This window comes from Prenolepis imparis, unplaced genomic scaffold (genome assembly GCF_030444845.1).
Source record: "Prenolepis imparis isolate NDT839.2.m4 unplaced genomic scaffold, iyPreImpa1.0 SCAF_11, whole genome shotgun sequence".
Taxonomy (NCBI): domain Eukaryota; kingdom Metazoa; phylum Arthropoda; class Insecta; order Hymenoptera; family Formicidae; genus Prenolepis; species Prenolepis imparis.
In genome coordinates this window covers 6,261,925-6,277,327 of record NW_028141169.1, presented here as the reverse complement: position 1 = coordinate 6,277,327, position 15,403 = coordinate 6,261,925, and the positions used below count along the sequence as shown (strand labels likewise).

The 15,403-nt window shown below is 38.5% G+C and overlaps 1 protein-coding gene across 7 annotated transcripts in view; it reads right to left on the bottom strand.

Moving 5' to 3' along the window:
• Mef2 (myocyte enhancer factor 2) overlaps positions 1 to 15,403 on the bottom strand; it is a 75,749-nt gene that overhangs the window by 21,098 nt on the left and 39,248 nt on the right. Inside the window, exon 1 of one of the 7 annotated variants that reach the window (XM_083049425.1) lies at positions 6,272 to 8,012. The exons of 3 other annotated variants lie outside the window; for them this stretch is intronic. The gene's annotated coding sequence lies outside the window, so the exon portion shown is untranslated. Of the gene's footprint in view, positions 1 to 6,271; positions 8,013 to 15,403 lie in introns of those variants that run through there. 3 more of the 7 variants (XM_083049424.1, XM_083049423.1, XM_083049419.1) reach the window with 3 other exon arrangements.

Here is a 15,403-nt window from a genome sequence, read left to right as displayed (position 1 = left end):
TTTGTTATTACACAAGTACGATAAATATTAATACAAGATGTATCGTATTCATACTTCATTCATCCCGAGCCTTGTTGAAGCAGATCGAGAGGAGGGAGGTAAGTGCCACGATCTCGCGATTAGATCGCGGCATTCGTGCTTGCGCGATTATAAAGCGCGATCTTGATACGAGAGGCGCGACGTAAAATGAAGCGCGACGAAAATAACGAGGGGGGTTTAAAGCGGTGCACCGCGACGTGCCTGCGTTAATTCACGTAACGACACATCGCGTGTTTGCGATGAATGGGAAAAGTTTCAGTAAATATAGTCCCGTGAAGAGTGGGGGTGGAGTTAGAATTAGAACGGCGAGTTAAAGCCAGCGTTTTTACGTGTACACCCGATTGCCAGACATTATATAGAGACGAACAGAGGGAGAATTTATTATTATCGTTCGCGAATCCCGGGGTGTTTACGTTTCAAAGCGCCATGCGTCCGATCGTCGGCGAAAAGTTTCTTCATTTTAGCGGTATAAGAGAGAGCAAAAAACATATATTAAAAATACAGTTGATACTTAATATTTATACTTCGAAATAAAAGAAAAAAAAATAAGAATCTCCGATCAATTCGTTATACATGTGTGATTCTTCCAAATTCACTACAAATTTGGAAAAATGAGAAATGCGAGTTTTGTTAATTTTTTAAAAATATTCCTCGATCAAAGGACCCGCACACTTTTTATGTGAAAAGCCTGATTTTTGGACATGCTTTCATGATTCTGATCAAGTCTCAATGGGCACAATCTTTGAAAATCTTTTCGTTAAGTGATTTCATTACATAGATTTGGAGTGATCGAGTACATCACAATAACGTATATATCTTTGCTCTTTTTCTATAAACACTTCTATAAACACCTTTCAGAGCTTTGCTAGAAACAGCTTCAAATAGGTGATTTTGGATACTTTTTCGTACCAAGCATCACAGCTTTTTCATAAAATTCTCTTTTCTGTGATATACTCGATTGGACCGCTCCAAATCTATGTAACAATTAAAGAAAAGGTTTTCAAAGATTGTGCCCATTGACTTGATAAGAATTATATGAAAGCAACAACATATTTAAAAATCAAGCAATTTGACGGAAGCCGCTTTTCACATATAAAAAAGTGTGCGGGGTCCTTTTTAATTTAAGACGTAACTGTTTCTTCATTGATTTGCGCATCTATATGTAAATTATTTAATATATATAATTAATATTATGTAATAGTTAATATTAATTGACACATTAAAATTCTTTATCGTGTTCTTTACGTAAACTCATTTCCATAAATCAAGCATTTCTTTTTAAATGTAAGCTATCGAATACGTTCCTTTAATTAACAAAATATTCACGAGAAAACAATATATCTTTCTTCTTTCAAAATTAATAAAATAAAGCGTTATTATAGTGTTCATTTTACTGCTTGTTACAATTCCAGATTTCTCTCATTTTCAAAAATAATAACAATTGGATTGCTCACTTATAGGCATATTTACAGATATAAAAATTATCGATGTTTGCAGCAAATGACTGAAACACATGAAGCGAAATGTAAGCTCGAATCTCGCGGTTCCGAGAGGTCGCGGGATAATAATTTCTCAAATACCGCACGAGCTCTATCACCTCGGCCCGGTATCGAGACGTTTCCCGTGTGATCGATCGACGTGTCTACTATGTGTGCGTTTTGCGGCTTTGTCCCAACCGCGGGGGTGGAAATAAATTATTACGCGTCCGCGCGCGCGCAAGTAGTGAATGAAAAGCGACATAGCGCTCTCGCTCGCTATATACTCTATTAGGCCTTCGCTATTCTTTTGTCGGCGATATATACGACGAAGAGAGATCTAGGAAAAGTCCGCTCGCGACGTGTCTCTTCGCGATCGAATTCGGTTTATTATACAGTAGTGTACACCCGGTCGGAGTGAGGGTCAGCGACCAGCTTGGCCGGACTATACCGTCTTAGGGTTACAAGACACACGAGGTGAAATACAGGAATATATACACTGTGGTATCAGGAATGAGGAATATAAATAAGCATAATATTGCAACGATGTGGAATAAGGTAATAATACCTGGAATAAATTACTGGATAATTTCGATGCGCAAGGTCGAGGGAATACGGAGAGATAAACTGTCGACGGTAGTTTCGATACGCAAAGTCGATTGGTCGAAATTAGACTGTTTTGAACTTGAATGCGGGATATTATTTCCATTATAGTGCCAATCGAATACCATACTACACCTAATAATAGGCTAATTGCTCGAGTTAATTGTTCGCCTTTCGAACTTGTCAAAGTTTACAGCTTACACAATTCACGTGCAAGTCTGTCTGTTACTAATCATCACTGATAGCGTATTAAAAAGAATGAGGACAGTACGTTATTAAATAAAATTGCATAATATGTTATTAATATAAATATTAATCTATAATGTATTAATTGTAAGAAAAAATTCAACAATCGAGTAATCAAAATTACAAACGCGATAGCACTCGTAATAATGCGATTGCGACAAAAATAATGTACATACATGTTTCTACGCGTCTACGACACGATTTCTCTCTCGTACAACACTTAATGCAATATCGCTTTAAATTTCCCGTGTAATGCAATGTAATGCATTCGACCTTCGCTTCAAAGTAAAAAAAGACAAAATTATGAAGTTCTTATCGGAAGCACGTGGAAGCAGGTTCCGAGCGAGCGAGCAGCCCGTACTTAATCATCGTGCGTCTCATTGGTAAACTCGCGACAACACTGGTATCACATTGTGAAACTCATTTGCATCTCGTTACATTCGCGTCGATTAATAATCGGCCGATGGCGAGACGCCGCGAAGACTCGGGAGATTGCAGGAGAGCCTTGGCATTCAACGAAGACGGATATTTGTATACCAATATAGGCTGAGAGCGCGTTCGAGCGATAATACCCTTATCTTCTTATCGTATCCGTGCGATATTGTCTTCGTGACCGAGCCGTCAATATCGAATTTAAAGGATTATCGCGCGAGATGCTGGGGTCGAGACAGACGCACGATGAAACGCGAGAATGTCCGTACAAAGAATACCGAGGGGACATAATATTAGCACGTTAGAAACACCGGTTGTTCGAGTTATTAAACAGAAATTATTTGAAAAGAAAGTATTATGAAATCGATATACGTTAAAATTACCGCGTTCGAACGTATAATTTTCCCATTCATAATGTCACGTTAAATATCTCGACGTCAGGGAAATCTTGTTTGAAATAACATGCGAATATATATATATATGTCGTATAAAGAGATTACTTATCGCAGATAATTTTAATAACTCATCGCGTTGCGTATATGTCAATAAAAATTGTTATCTAATACTTTTGGATATAGTAAGAAATTCCAGCGTATTTTCTAATCACTTGCTTACTGCACATCTCTCTTCGCTTCTGATTGAAATCATAACGTAATAAAATTTTATATCTATACTTTATTCTTTATATCTTATCCTTGTAGTCGATAGCTTCGTGTGTGTGTGTGTGGGCGCGAGCGACTCGACGGAATCTTCGCTCGACTATCAACTATGCCGGCTCGTTAGGATGTCGCTTTGTCGGATCGTTTATGCGTGCAAACTTGCGCAGATTCCGCACCGATGCTCGCGCGCTAGATAGCGAACCGATCAAAACGATCATCGACGATTTATGGTATCTCTCGAGTGAAACTAATGTTCCATAATAAAAGTTGAACACATTTTTAAATATCGCGAACGCGAATATACATTATTTTATGTCAAAGATAGGTCAGAGAAATAAATTTTAAGGGCGTGCATCAATTGTCAATGAGAAACATAAATAATTGTGCATTTTCCACGCGAACAGATATCGGAAAAGTTACATTTTCGAAACTGTATGATTCATTCATGCTGCACGAAATGTGCCAACGTTAATTATCGATTGATTACTTTGCAACGTTTTTATAAATGTTTGAGAATAAAATTAAATAAAAATTAATTCACACTCTCTGGAATATATATAGTGGTAATATAGAGAAGAAAAAATATATATATACATGATATATACATATATAGTAGAAATATAAATATAATATAAATTCTTCTTTTACTCAATATATATATATATATATATTTTTTTTTTTTTCTTCTTCATATTTTTACTTGGAATGAAACAATATGGTAGGGCACGTTGTAAATCGTCGAAGGTTGTTTTAAGGATCTGATTAAGTCTCGTCGCGGGTAAGAGATATAATTTATCACAGAGGCGTGATCCGCGAATTACACGGTGCGAGGATACCAGGCATGCTCTTTTCTCTCGTGTATTCTACGAGAAGGGAGGCAGGCCGTCTTTAATCGGAGCGAGAGAACCGCGCGAGTCGGGTCCCCATTATTTTCTCGGTCAACCTAACAAAGTCGATATTAACGGACAGGAGAGAAAAAAAGAATTAGTGACCTAACAATCGCCGGCTGACAATCTTAAATAACGCCATTACGTAATTAATTTTTTTTTTGCTTTGACACGTGTAACGTGTAACGCTTCTTCAACCGTGTAGTTTATAATTAAGATTCAAATGCTTCATCACGCAATTTGCGTTATTTTTTATGATAATTGAAGAAATAATTGTAAAAATTGATTACACGTTAATATAGAGACACTGCTTGATATAATGTAATAATTCTTCGTGTATTATAACAAGATTATATTTGTTTAGAAGTTTCATAGCGATAAAATGGCAAATTAGTGCAATCAAATTCTTCTTCATTAGCGGACGTTTGATAAGAGATTAAAAGATTCTGGTGAACACACATGACGTCGTTAACGCAATCGCTGTTATAAGAGTGTAGACGATAACAATTACTGTTTCGAAAATTTTGGAAAAGTTGTGACTAAAGTTGCAACATTGATTTTTCGTACAAAAATCGCGTTCTTGAGATAAAATATAGATTTTTTAAATAGGAATGCGGTGATCCAGATGTGTGAATCCATACTTATCATTTCTACAAATTCTCAAAAACTCCAGACTGTTTTTATATTTTGTATTATGTCTATCTGTTTATCCCGGTTATAAATTATGTAATATGTAAATTTTATGTAATTCCTTTCCTTCATTTAACACTCTGGCTATAAATTAGATAAAGAAATTACTACTGTATAACACTCGTGTCCATGTGTGTGCATATGTAAACAATGTAATTACTAAACACACGTTTCTCAGACGAGTCTTATCAACGCAGTATTAATTCCAGCTCGAAAATGATTAACTGTATCGAAAATACAGTTCTGGAGAATAATTGTTTTATTTATAAAACACATTATCATTTTTTCACTCTTATATTTTATATCTATAAAAAATAATATTAATAAATTAAATGTAAAAATAATAATAAGTAATAAAAATAATATCCCGAGGGAAGATTTTATCTTTATCATATCGAAATTATATCTTCATTTAGGTGAGATTTTGGTCAGAGAATGTCAAACCATGATAATATAGATTTAATTCAGAACACAATTATGAAATTACGAAGCTTTGAATAAGACAACTGTGCAGATATCAAATTAGGAGCAGAATATCGGAACATCGAAGCAGATCAAATTAAGCGCACGATATGATTATATTATTCGCGATTATTATTCGGCGTCGTCGCAAATTATCGTTACTATGACTCGTTACTATGACAAAATGGTGTTAAATAGTCTCTGAATTTTAATAGCAGTCTTAATCGCCATAATCTTAATCTCGTATTAATGAGACGAATCGGTTCGTTGCAGGAGCAGCGTAAAGTTTCAACATTTTGTTTTCTAAACACGCGTTACACATATAATATATATGAATACGATAAAGCTTCGGAGACGTAAAGTGAAAAGTACCGCCAAGCATCAAAGGATCACTAAACCGCCAACGATCGACTCGGACCAGATATATACATACATAAAATTCTCGCGAATTTTCTCGACTTGTACGTCTGGGTCTTCGGCGGAGGATCGTAGAAGAGAGAAGAAAACATCGAGACGTGGAGCAGCGTCGGGCAGACGCGCTCGAGAAACCGACCTGGACGGCGTCCAAGAAGACGCACACGCATACCTAACAAACATCGATAATGGGAGGAGAAGCCTCGACGGAGATTCACCGTGACCGAAAGAGCGTTTGGTTGGTTCTCCCACCCTCTACCACAGGTCTCTCTCTCTCTCTCTCTCTTTCATCAGTATATATATCCCTCTTACTTCTCTCTTTTCTCCTCGACGCCGCTAGTACATACGTTTGACATAAACTCACCGGAGCCGGGGCAGCTTACTGCTGGATCATCAGCGGGGCATATCGACGACAGGAGAGAGTCAGGTCGGTCTGCCAACCCGAGTAGTCCCTTGCTGAGCCGCGATGTATCGATCGATCTCACCCCGCGTGAGCGTCAACGGGAGCGAGGCCGAGCGAGCGGCCGATCCTCGGGATCGGCGTCGCGATCTCGCTCGAGGCCGTCAACGACGGCGATGAAGGACAACGACGATGAAGAAGGAGGCGCGCGGCACTGATTGTGATATTTACGAACGCGTGGTGCATGCGCCGGCGATGGAAGATACCCTCCTCGTCCTCGTCGGCGTCGTCGTCGTCGTGGACGCGTGTGTCGTGTCCCTCTCTTTTCCTTTCTCTTTCTCCTCTTCTCTCTCTCCCTCTTTCTGTCTCTCTCTTTCTCTATTACAACGTTCTCCAGAAACGACGTCAATGGTCCCGCGCGCGCGATCGATATCTCCCCACACCGCGATGCAGCAGCAGCACTCCCGTTCTTCTTGCACACACGAGAGAAGGAGGAAGAGGGAAAGAGATGGAGGCGCGAGATCGCGAGACGGCGCGATCGTTCGCCGATCAAAACAAAACTCGCCGCTGCTTTTTCTCCACCTTCTTCACCACCTCTTCGCCGGATGCGGAAACTCGCGCACTAATTCGCGCCGTCGCCGCTGACGATTCCGCGCTAAAACCGACCAACGAACGAATCTGGCACTCACGAGGTTCCTTCTCTCGTCGTCGTCTGTTGCGTGTTTTTTTCTCTCTTTCTGTTTTTCTTTCTTTGGCACACTCTCTTCTCCTCTTCCTATTTCGACGATCAGTCTGATTCTGTATGGGTTTGCGTATCGATGAAAAAAAATCCCGAAATCGGATCTATCAAATTTCTTCAAGTTTTCTCTCTCTCTCTCTCTCTCTCTTTTCTCGGCTCGTCCTCTTTCCTTCACCTTCTTCGCCGTTCAATCACTTTGCGAAATAAAGGGCGCACGATTATTTATAGAGACGTACAAGGGTTAATAACGTCGTCGCGTGTCGTGAATTATTCTTAGGTCGTCGTGCGTGTTCGTTTCGCATACACGCGTGCGTGATTGCACTCGCTGTTCTCCGTTCCGTTGACGCGCGCGCGGTTAGAGATGATAGAGGTTAGCTTTTATTATCCGCGACGTGTGTATATCATCGCGAGAGGGACTAGATAAGTTGACTAGATGCACACAGTAGTAAGAGAAGCGAGCGTCTCTTTCTCAAAATATACTTTTCACGCGTGGCAACAACAACAATAATAACAACAACGACGACGACGACGAACCAGAGATGCGAAGACGAAAAGAGACTCCGACGGCGTAACACGCGCGGACGGCACTGCTTCTTCTCCTTCTACGCTGCCAGAGCGTATTCAAATTTAGACACGCGTCGTCTCTCCGCGACGGCGAGTGCTGCCCTGGCTATGCACGACGACGACGGCGGCGGTAGCCGCTTGCGGTAAAGCTTTGCCGTGAGGACGGTTAAAAAACCAGGGCGGTCGCGCGCGCTTCGACCAGTTCGCCCCGAGTTCGCGGTCGAGCCTGAAATAAAGATTTGAGGAAGTCGGGCTGAGAACCCGAGCGAGAGAGAGGAGCGTGTGCGTATGTGCGTGCGAGCGAGACGTACGGCGGGGAGGGAGAGTAAAGAGAGAGGGAAAGACGGAGGGAGACGCGAGCGCGAGAGAGAAACTGCGAGCGAAACGAAGCGAAGGGGGAAAAGCAACTCGCCACGGCTGACGATCGTGTTCCAGTCGGTCCACCTCGCCTCTGAAATGCGCCACGGCGAGGCGAGATACGTCGTCGCGGCGCGCTCGCTCATTGGTCGAGACGCCGCGGACGTCAGACGCCGACTGGCCAATCGCGGCGTCACGCGCGCGCCATCTCGCGCCGTCGATTCGTCTCTCTACACTCGGAGACGTATCTCTGTAGCCGTAGGCATCTCTCTCCCTCGCACTCGCCGAGTAGCCCCGCGACCCCCCTCGTAATCGCTGCGGCGCGCCGTCGCATGTCCTCGCAGCTGATCGGTGCGCGCGACGCGTGCGCTCACTCGCGCTGGCAAACGGGATGCTGTTGCTGCCGCGAGGAGTTTCCGATCGCGAGACCGCTCCGAACTTTCGGACAGTACAGCCAGAAACTTGGACGCGTTGCTTTTTTTTCATTGCTTTGTTAATTACGACGATTTTCGGCCTGACTTACACGTGATCTTGTCAGTTTCTTTAATTTCTTTATGGGCAATACGTTTGAGTTTTTATCCGCAATTTTTATATATAATAAATAGCTAGAAAAAATAAAGAATTTTATATGAAGAAAGCATTCGTATATAAATGTTCGAGATTAATGTCTATTGATTTTTTTTTCCAAGTTTTAATTGGACGCAGTTATGCAATATAGAACCAACCACCAATTTTATTTCGAGATTTTTATTTGCAAATTGTGCCTGAATGTGTCAGATACAATTCAAGCACAATTTGCAATAAAAATCTCGAAATAAAACAAAATTGGTGGTTGGTTCTATATTGTATAGCTGCGTCCAATTGTGCGCAAATTTCTGTTTGCGAACAAACGGTAAATATAATAAGAATTAACTGAGAAACTTGTGGTTTCTCTAAAAAATAAAATTGCAGAGAATTTCCTGAAATTTTCATTAACAATAAATTGTGTTACAAATGATATTAAATGGCATTATATGATAAACGTGCAAATAAAATATTTTCTTATGACCTATATCATTATAATTTTGATATATGAAGTTAAGATTCAGCTATATATCCTTATACAACATAAATCATAAAATATACCTGAATGATAGTAATTAGATTTAATTAAAATATTGTGTAGTTTTCTTTTTTTGCTTGACAGTGATAAAATAGAGATTTAATAAATCTCTTGAAGACTTCATCGAAATGATAAAAAATGAACGCTATTCATACAGCGGTAAATTAACAGAAAATTACGCACCGATGTAACGATCTTTCGATTCTCACAAATACACGGAGACCGAAGTCGGGTATGTAAACAATCTGCGATTCCACAGGCAATCATCTCTGAATGTAATTTACAATCTTCGCAACATACATGTTAAACGATGATTAAATTCACGGCGCAGTATTTTTCTCGGCAGAAACCCGTGTGGCAAAGAGCGAAAAAATCTGATCGCGACTAAAAGATTACTCTTCGCGTATCGTGAAAAAGAGGCGATTACGAAACGGGGGAATTAACAACGGCGATTACGAGAATCATTACGTCGTCGTAACGACAGAGAGAGAAAAAAAAGAAATTGCTCCGGGGCATGTTTACGTGTGCGTTTGCATGAGAGAGAGAGAGAAAGAGAGACAGATGATTGATAGAGAAGGCAATGACGAATGACACTTGAACGTGTTGCATTGGCGTCAGTCGATGCGCGATTCGGTTAGCGATAGTGTTTACGCAAAGGTAGCATCTTTACACCTTATTAATATTTCGCTCGCCAGAAATACAACGGCGGCATGGTTCAAGAATCGACCTACGTTTTATACGAAGTCGCCGCCGCGTCGTTACAAAGTGTATACGCCCGAGTCGACGAAAATAACAATTGTGCTATAGAAACTATGACCGACCGCGCGGCGGCAAAACTAAACTCATACATATCGCGTGCATGTATGCAGGTGTACGATTCTATTTAAGGCATTACCCACGCGTATCCACCGATTTCCGCGTAACTTTTGTCGTGTTTTATATTTTTTTTCCTTCTTCATTCCGCAAAAAAAATAACACAAATATTTTCTTCCTAGATCGGATCGTTTGTTCGAGAGAGAGAAAACTTTGGGAATATATATATATTTTTTTTTCATAATTTTTCGATTTTTGTGCGACAGAAGTATCGTGAAACGTCAAATGGCAATCGCGAAATGTATAAATAAGGAAATTTTATTTCTAGTTCGATTTCCTGTTTCTCGCTTTAACAAGATTCTAATCTGTAGATGTAAAGTTCAAATCTTGAAAAGTCTCTGCGACGTGGATCAATATCCCCCCCGTCAAACTTTCCCGGTATAATTAATTATCTACAAAATACATATATATACCAGAATAAAAAATTCACAAGTGATTTGAAAGACGAACGATCCTTCCCCTTTTCAGCTTCAACCAGACAGCTTTCAAAAGACACCCTTATAAGATAAAAAGATATAAAAAAATAAAACGAAACACGACGGAGGAAATGATTTATTAATTACAGGTCCGTTGACAAGAGGGATGGATCTAAAATCGTTCGTTGACAGAGTTTTCGAGAAGCTGCGATCGACATCTAAAACCAATGTCCCGATTTCCACCGGATGCATATGAAATTGTCGATTCGCTAAGGTGATATCGAGTATCGCGGTTAAACGTCAGTCGAGTCGCCGACACTCGCGGTCCATCCATCGAGGGTAGACGGCCGATGGTAAAATAACAGTCTGTGTGAAAGAGAGAAATCTCTCCTGACAAATATATCAAACCCTGAAAATACCCACGCGTACATTTTCGCAGCCAGATTTTACGATACGCCATTAATATCGCGGAATTGCGCTCGCGAATAGCCAAGATTGCATTCCCCCCCCCCCATTAGAATAAAACGATACGAAGCTGAGAAAAGAGACATACGCTAAATATGAGAATATATGTATACTGTGATTCTTTTCCAGTAACGAAATAAATGAATCTGTCTTATTGTTAATCTATATTCCGGAGATATTTTTTTTTATCGGCGAATGTAAATTTGCTTGCATATACAGCATATACAGCAAGTGTTTTATCGTATTTAGCAATGATAGTCGTGCTAAAAAAAATTATTCGTGGGATCTCAAAAAATCATACATCGGACACGCGATCATAGTGTAAGATTCGAGTCGATCGTGAGCATGCATTCGATAAACTTGATTTAGACAACTCGCATGCACAACTGTTGTATTGGCCTGGATTGTACGACACAATAAGATGGAGATTCACAGAGAAAAAAAAGGATAGAGAAGAAGGGTGGAGGGAGAGAGGGAGACTTTCGCGTAGCATTCGTATATGTCGAATATTTTGTCGACGTAAAAAGCTCGCGCGATGCCTGTCGATATTTAACGAATTATCGCCAACAGCACCGGGGGTAAATATAAATCTACTCCAGGTCGGATCGTGATACATTATGCATGAGCTGCAATGTAGCTGTCCCCCTACAGAAGATCGGACAACCTAACCCGTCGAGAGAGAGAGAGAGAGAGGAGGCGAAGTGCTCAATATGTCCTGGCCTATCGATCTCGCGACGAGAGCGGGCGCGAGAGAAGACACGAGAAACGGAAGATGGATTGTTAATAATTAATAAGCCCTAAAACGGGCCCGCGGTCGACGATGATCGCTCAGAAATAATATACGTTCACAGAGATACGCAACGCGATGCAATATGCTAGCTACGTAGCGGGTCATCGGGTTGCTAGGTTGATGTCATACGAGCGAATTCGCTCAATGATACTTATTGTTAGGCTTGTGATGCCCGTACGAGAATCAGTATATAGAGAAAAGTCAAGACTTGATTAAATTTTTTTCGAAAATTAATTATTCCGATTAATCGCTTTGGTCGCGAAGTAAGTTTATTTCTATCTTAATTCGAACAATTTATTTGGCCCTAAAATTATTTGTATTTTATTAAAATTAAAATAATTTTATATAAAATAAATTAAAATAATTTTATTAAAATATGGCAAAAAGATAACTCAAGAATAATTCATTTCTCTGTTAAATATCGATATAAAAAATTCTAATAAATGTATTATAAATAATAAAAGTTCCATATTCAGAGCAATTATCTATATCAATACATTTAATTATTGCAGTACTCGTTTAATATTTTAATACTTTTCAGATGAAAATTTGAGAATTTTAATCATAAATTTGGTGCAAAAATTCACGATGCGATAGCCAAGGTTCAAACAAGCAAAAGCTAAAAGCTCATATATGTATATGACGCTTTCGTACGAGTGTGCATCGTAAAATATCGAAAAATGTCAGTAGTCCACCGATGCTTGGACGAACAGAGATATTTAATTAAGCGAATATATAAGTTATGCATGTGGCCGCCATGCGAGAGATGGAGTGAACTGACGTGCTGGCTGGATCGACTGCGCACACACACATATATATATATATATATATATATATAATAACACTTTCGGAGAAGAAAATATATCCATTCAGTTGGAAATGACAAATTAAGAGCGAAGCACGGATAATAGACGAGTATAACTCGGTTATCAAGCGCATTCGAGAGGAGCAGCATGTGAAAAGTAACGTCGCTTTAGCTCCGCCAGTCGACCGATATAGATTTCGATCGAGAATTCTTTCTCAGATTTTATGAAACGCGCGACTGACGTTATATTATTTTAAGGGAATATTACTATTTTGATATGTTTGCACGACCGAAATTAGGCGGAGAGGATGTGTCATCTGGTCTACCTCAATATTATATATGTATATATGCAGCTGTTCGCTTGAAAATTTCCAAAATCTAAAACAAATCTGTGCCCAAAATTATTCTCCGCGATCGAAAGACTTAAGGCCACATCTGGAATGCGCATCCAGTTACTGTGATTCGCGAATAATTTTGATTCCGTATCAATAAAATAGATTTCTTTTTGAAAATTCAACAAGAGACAAAATTTCTCGTCGTTTGTCATCACCAATTTTATTGCAAATACATAATCGAGGTACTTTTAAAATAGTTCAAATCTCGTTATAATCAATTTTTAAATCTGGTTCATAATATAGTATAATAAAATAAAATTATAATGTTATTATAATCTTATAATTATAATTTTCTCTTTTAATTTTAATATCACGTATATTATTCACGAATATGATGCGGCGCATAAGTAGCTATTACTTAAATATTAACAAGAGTCATAAATATAAAATACTAATTTTGCACATGAAGATTTATATAGAGCTAAATTGTGCATGCACTTATATTATATATATAACCTTTATTTTACTTTATAATCAATTTAAGATTTTATATATTTTTCGAAAAAAAAAATTAATATCCCTTAATCTCCGTAATCTATTTACTTCAATTTCTTCAATACGGCAAAGAAGTATTTTTAACTTTTGTTCTTCTTGAGTCTTGATTTTTGTGCGCCACCACCGTTAAATAGCTTTTAATAAATCCCTTCTTTCTCTTTTGTTTCGAAAGTAATACGAGTATATTTTCGATGTTAAATCGCCTAAGGTAAAGCGAGCCGAGAAAGTGGGCGAAGAGGGAACTCTGGCGGATACAGAAACAGAAGAGCAGAAAAGGGAAAGGACGAAGAAAAAAGGGGCCGAGGGATGAAAAAGAGAAAGCGTAGAAAACGGGTGGAGAGATGATGGACGCGGATACCTTAGCACTGTAAAAGGGACGCCGGAGGCCCTCGTGATCTCCTTTTGCTCGACGGTGCGAAGGAAAAACAATGAACGTAACAAATACCTTCCAACCAACGGGATCGATAACAATATCGGGGCGATATGGTATAGTCGCATCCCTCTCGCTATTCCCTCCTCCCGATATCTAACGTTCTCTTTATCTTTCTCTCTCTCTTTCACACCATGTATAACACATATATAGGTGTATATATTTCATTTCTCTCTCTCTCTTTCTCTTTTCCTATATCTCATCTCTCTTATCGTCAAACTCGCACAGCAGCAACCAACGGTAGCAATGATATTAAATTCTTCAGGAAAATCTAGGAAAGTCCATCTTCATTATCGGATGAACCGCGCTTAACCGTGTGACCTGGTCGATCGAGTGCCGAATCGAAAATAGAAGCGCATCGAAAATGATGGGAAGCGAGACAGTTCGCGAAACGAAAATAGACGTTGAACAACGGGATTGTCGAAATTCAAGCTGCAAAACAATTATTCTTTATACGAGCTAACGCCACTTCCATCGTTCCAAATCAATCGACGTGTATCTGGCGGCTAGCGATCCGTGTGACGTTATCAATTAACGTTCATAATTTGGCGAAATAATTCATCATCTTGGCTATTCGACTAATCGACAGATACATAGATAGATTCTTTACATTTAAATAAGACGTCTCAAGTCTTTTTCGCGACCTATAATAATTAATTTTAATCTCGAATCCTTTGCCATTACAATATTATTCACGAAAATAATGCAAGTGAGAAGAATTGCTCGAATTATGATATCGGTCTTATATCATCGAATCGTTAATTCAAATTGTATTTTGTCAATTATCTTGAATTCGATCAAAATAATTAGTTCGCAGATATATAAATCGTATTTTTAGATTTTTAAAATTTCTCTTCTGATTAAAATTTACTAAAGCTTCTGACTTACAATGAATTATACGTATACTTTGTAGAATATTGATACGTCTAGATCTGAAATAAGATTTCAGATTTCTATTCATGCATATAAGAGAGCTCGCTTTCTCAAATAAAAATATTAATTGAATCTCGTTCTCGATATTAATTTTAATAGTCCTACTTCTCGGAAAAAAATGTAAAAATGAATTATATGTCACATTTATAAAATAAATGTGCTTATCACCAAATCCTTTAATTTATCCAGATGTAAAACTTCATTTTGTCTGTTAGATAGATTTCTTGTTGATTGACATTTCCATAAAAACTATCTTTGAACGAAGAAGAGATTTGTGCGATTAGTGATAGATAGCGTAAAGTATTTAGGAAAAATTAAATTCAACTACTAAAGAGAGTATATATAAAAAATCCAATATCACACTAATTTGAAGGTACAATTAAATAGCGCGTTAAATCTAAAATTAAAACTGATCCTATAAAGACAATTGTCTTTGTAAATAATTAATTATATTGTGTACTCTAGTTGTAAGAAAAAAACCGATTTGAATCATCGTGCGTTATTATTGCAATATATCTTCATGAGATTGATATATAATCTCTTTTTTTCCCACAGAGATTTTCACGTTATAAACATACGAAAATATGTGTGTGTGTATGTGATCAGTATATATTTAATTCAGTAATTTTAAACATTGACTTATTCGAACACACATTACGAGTTCCTAATATATTTCAAAGTTCAGTTGTATTCTAAATGGAAAATGGATCTCGCTCGCGGATAATTCAGTGA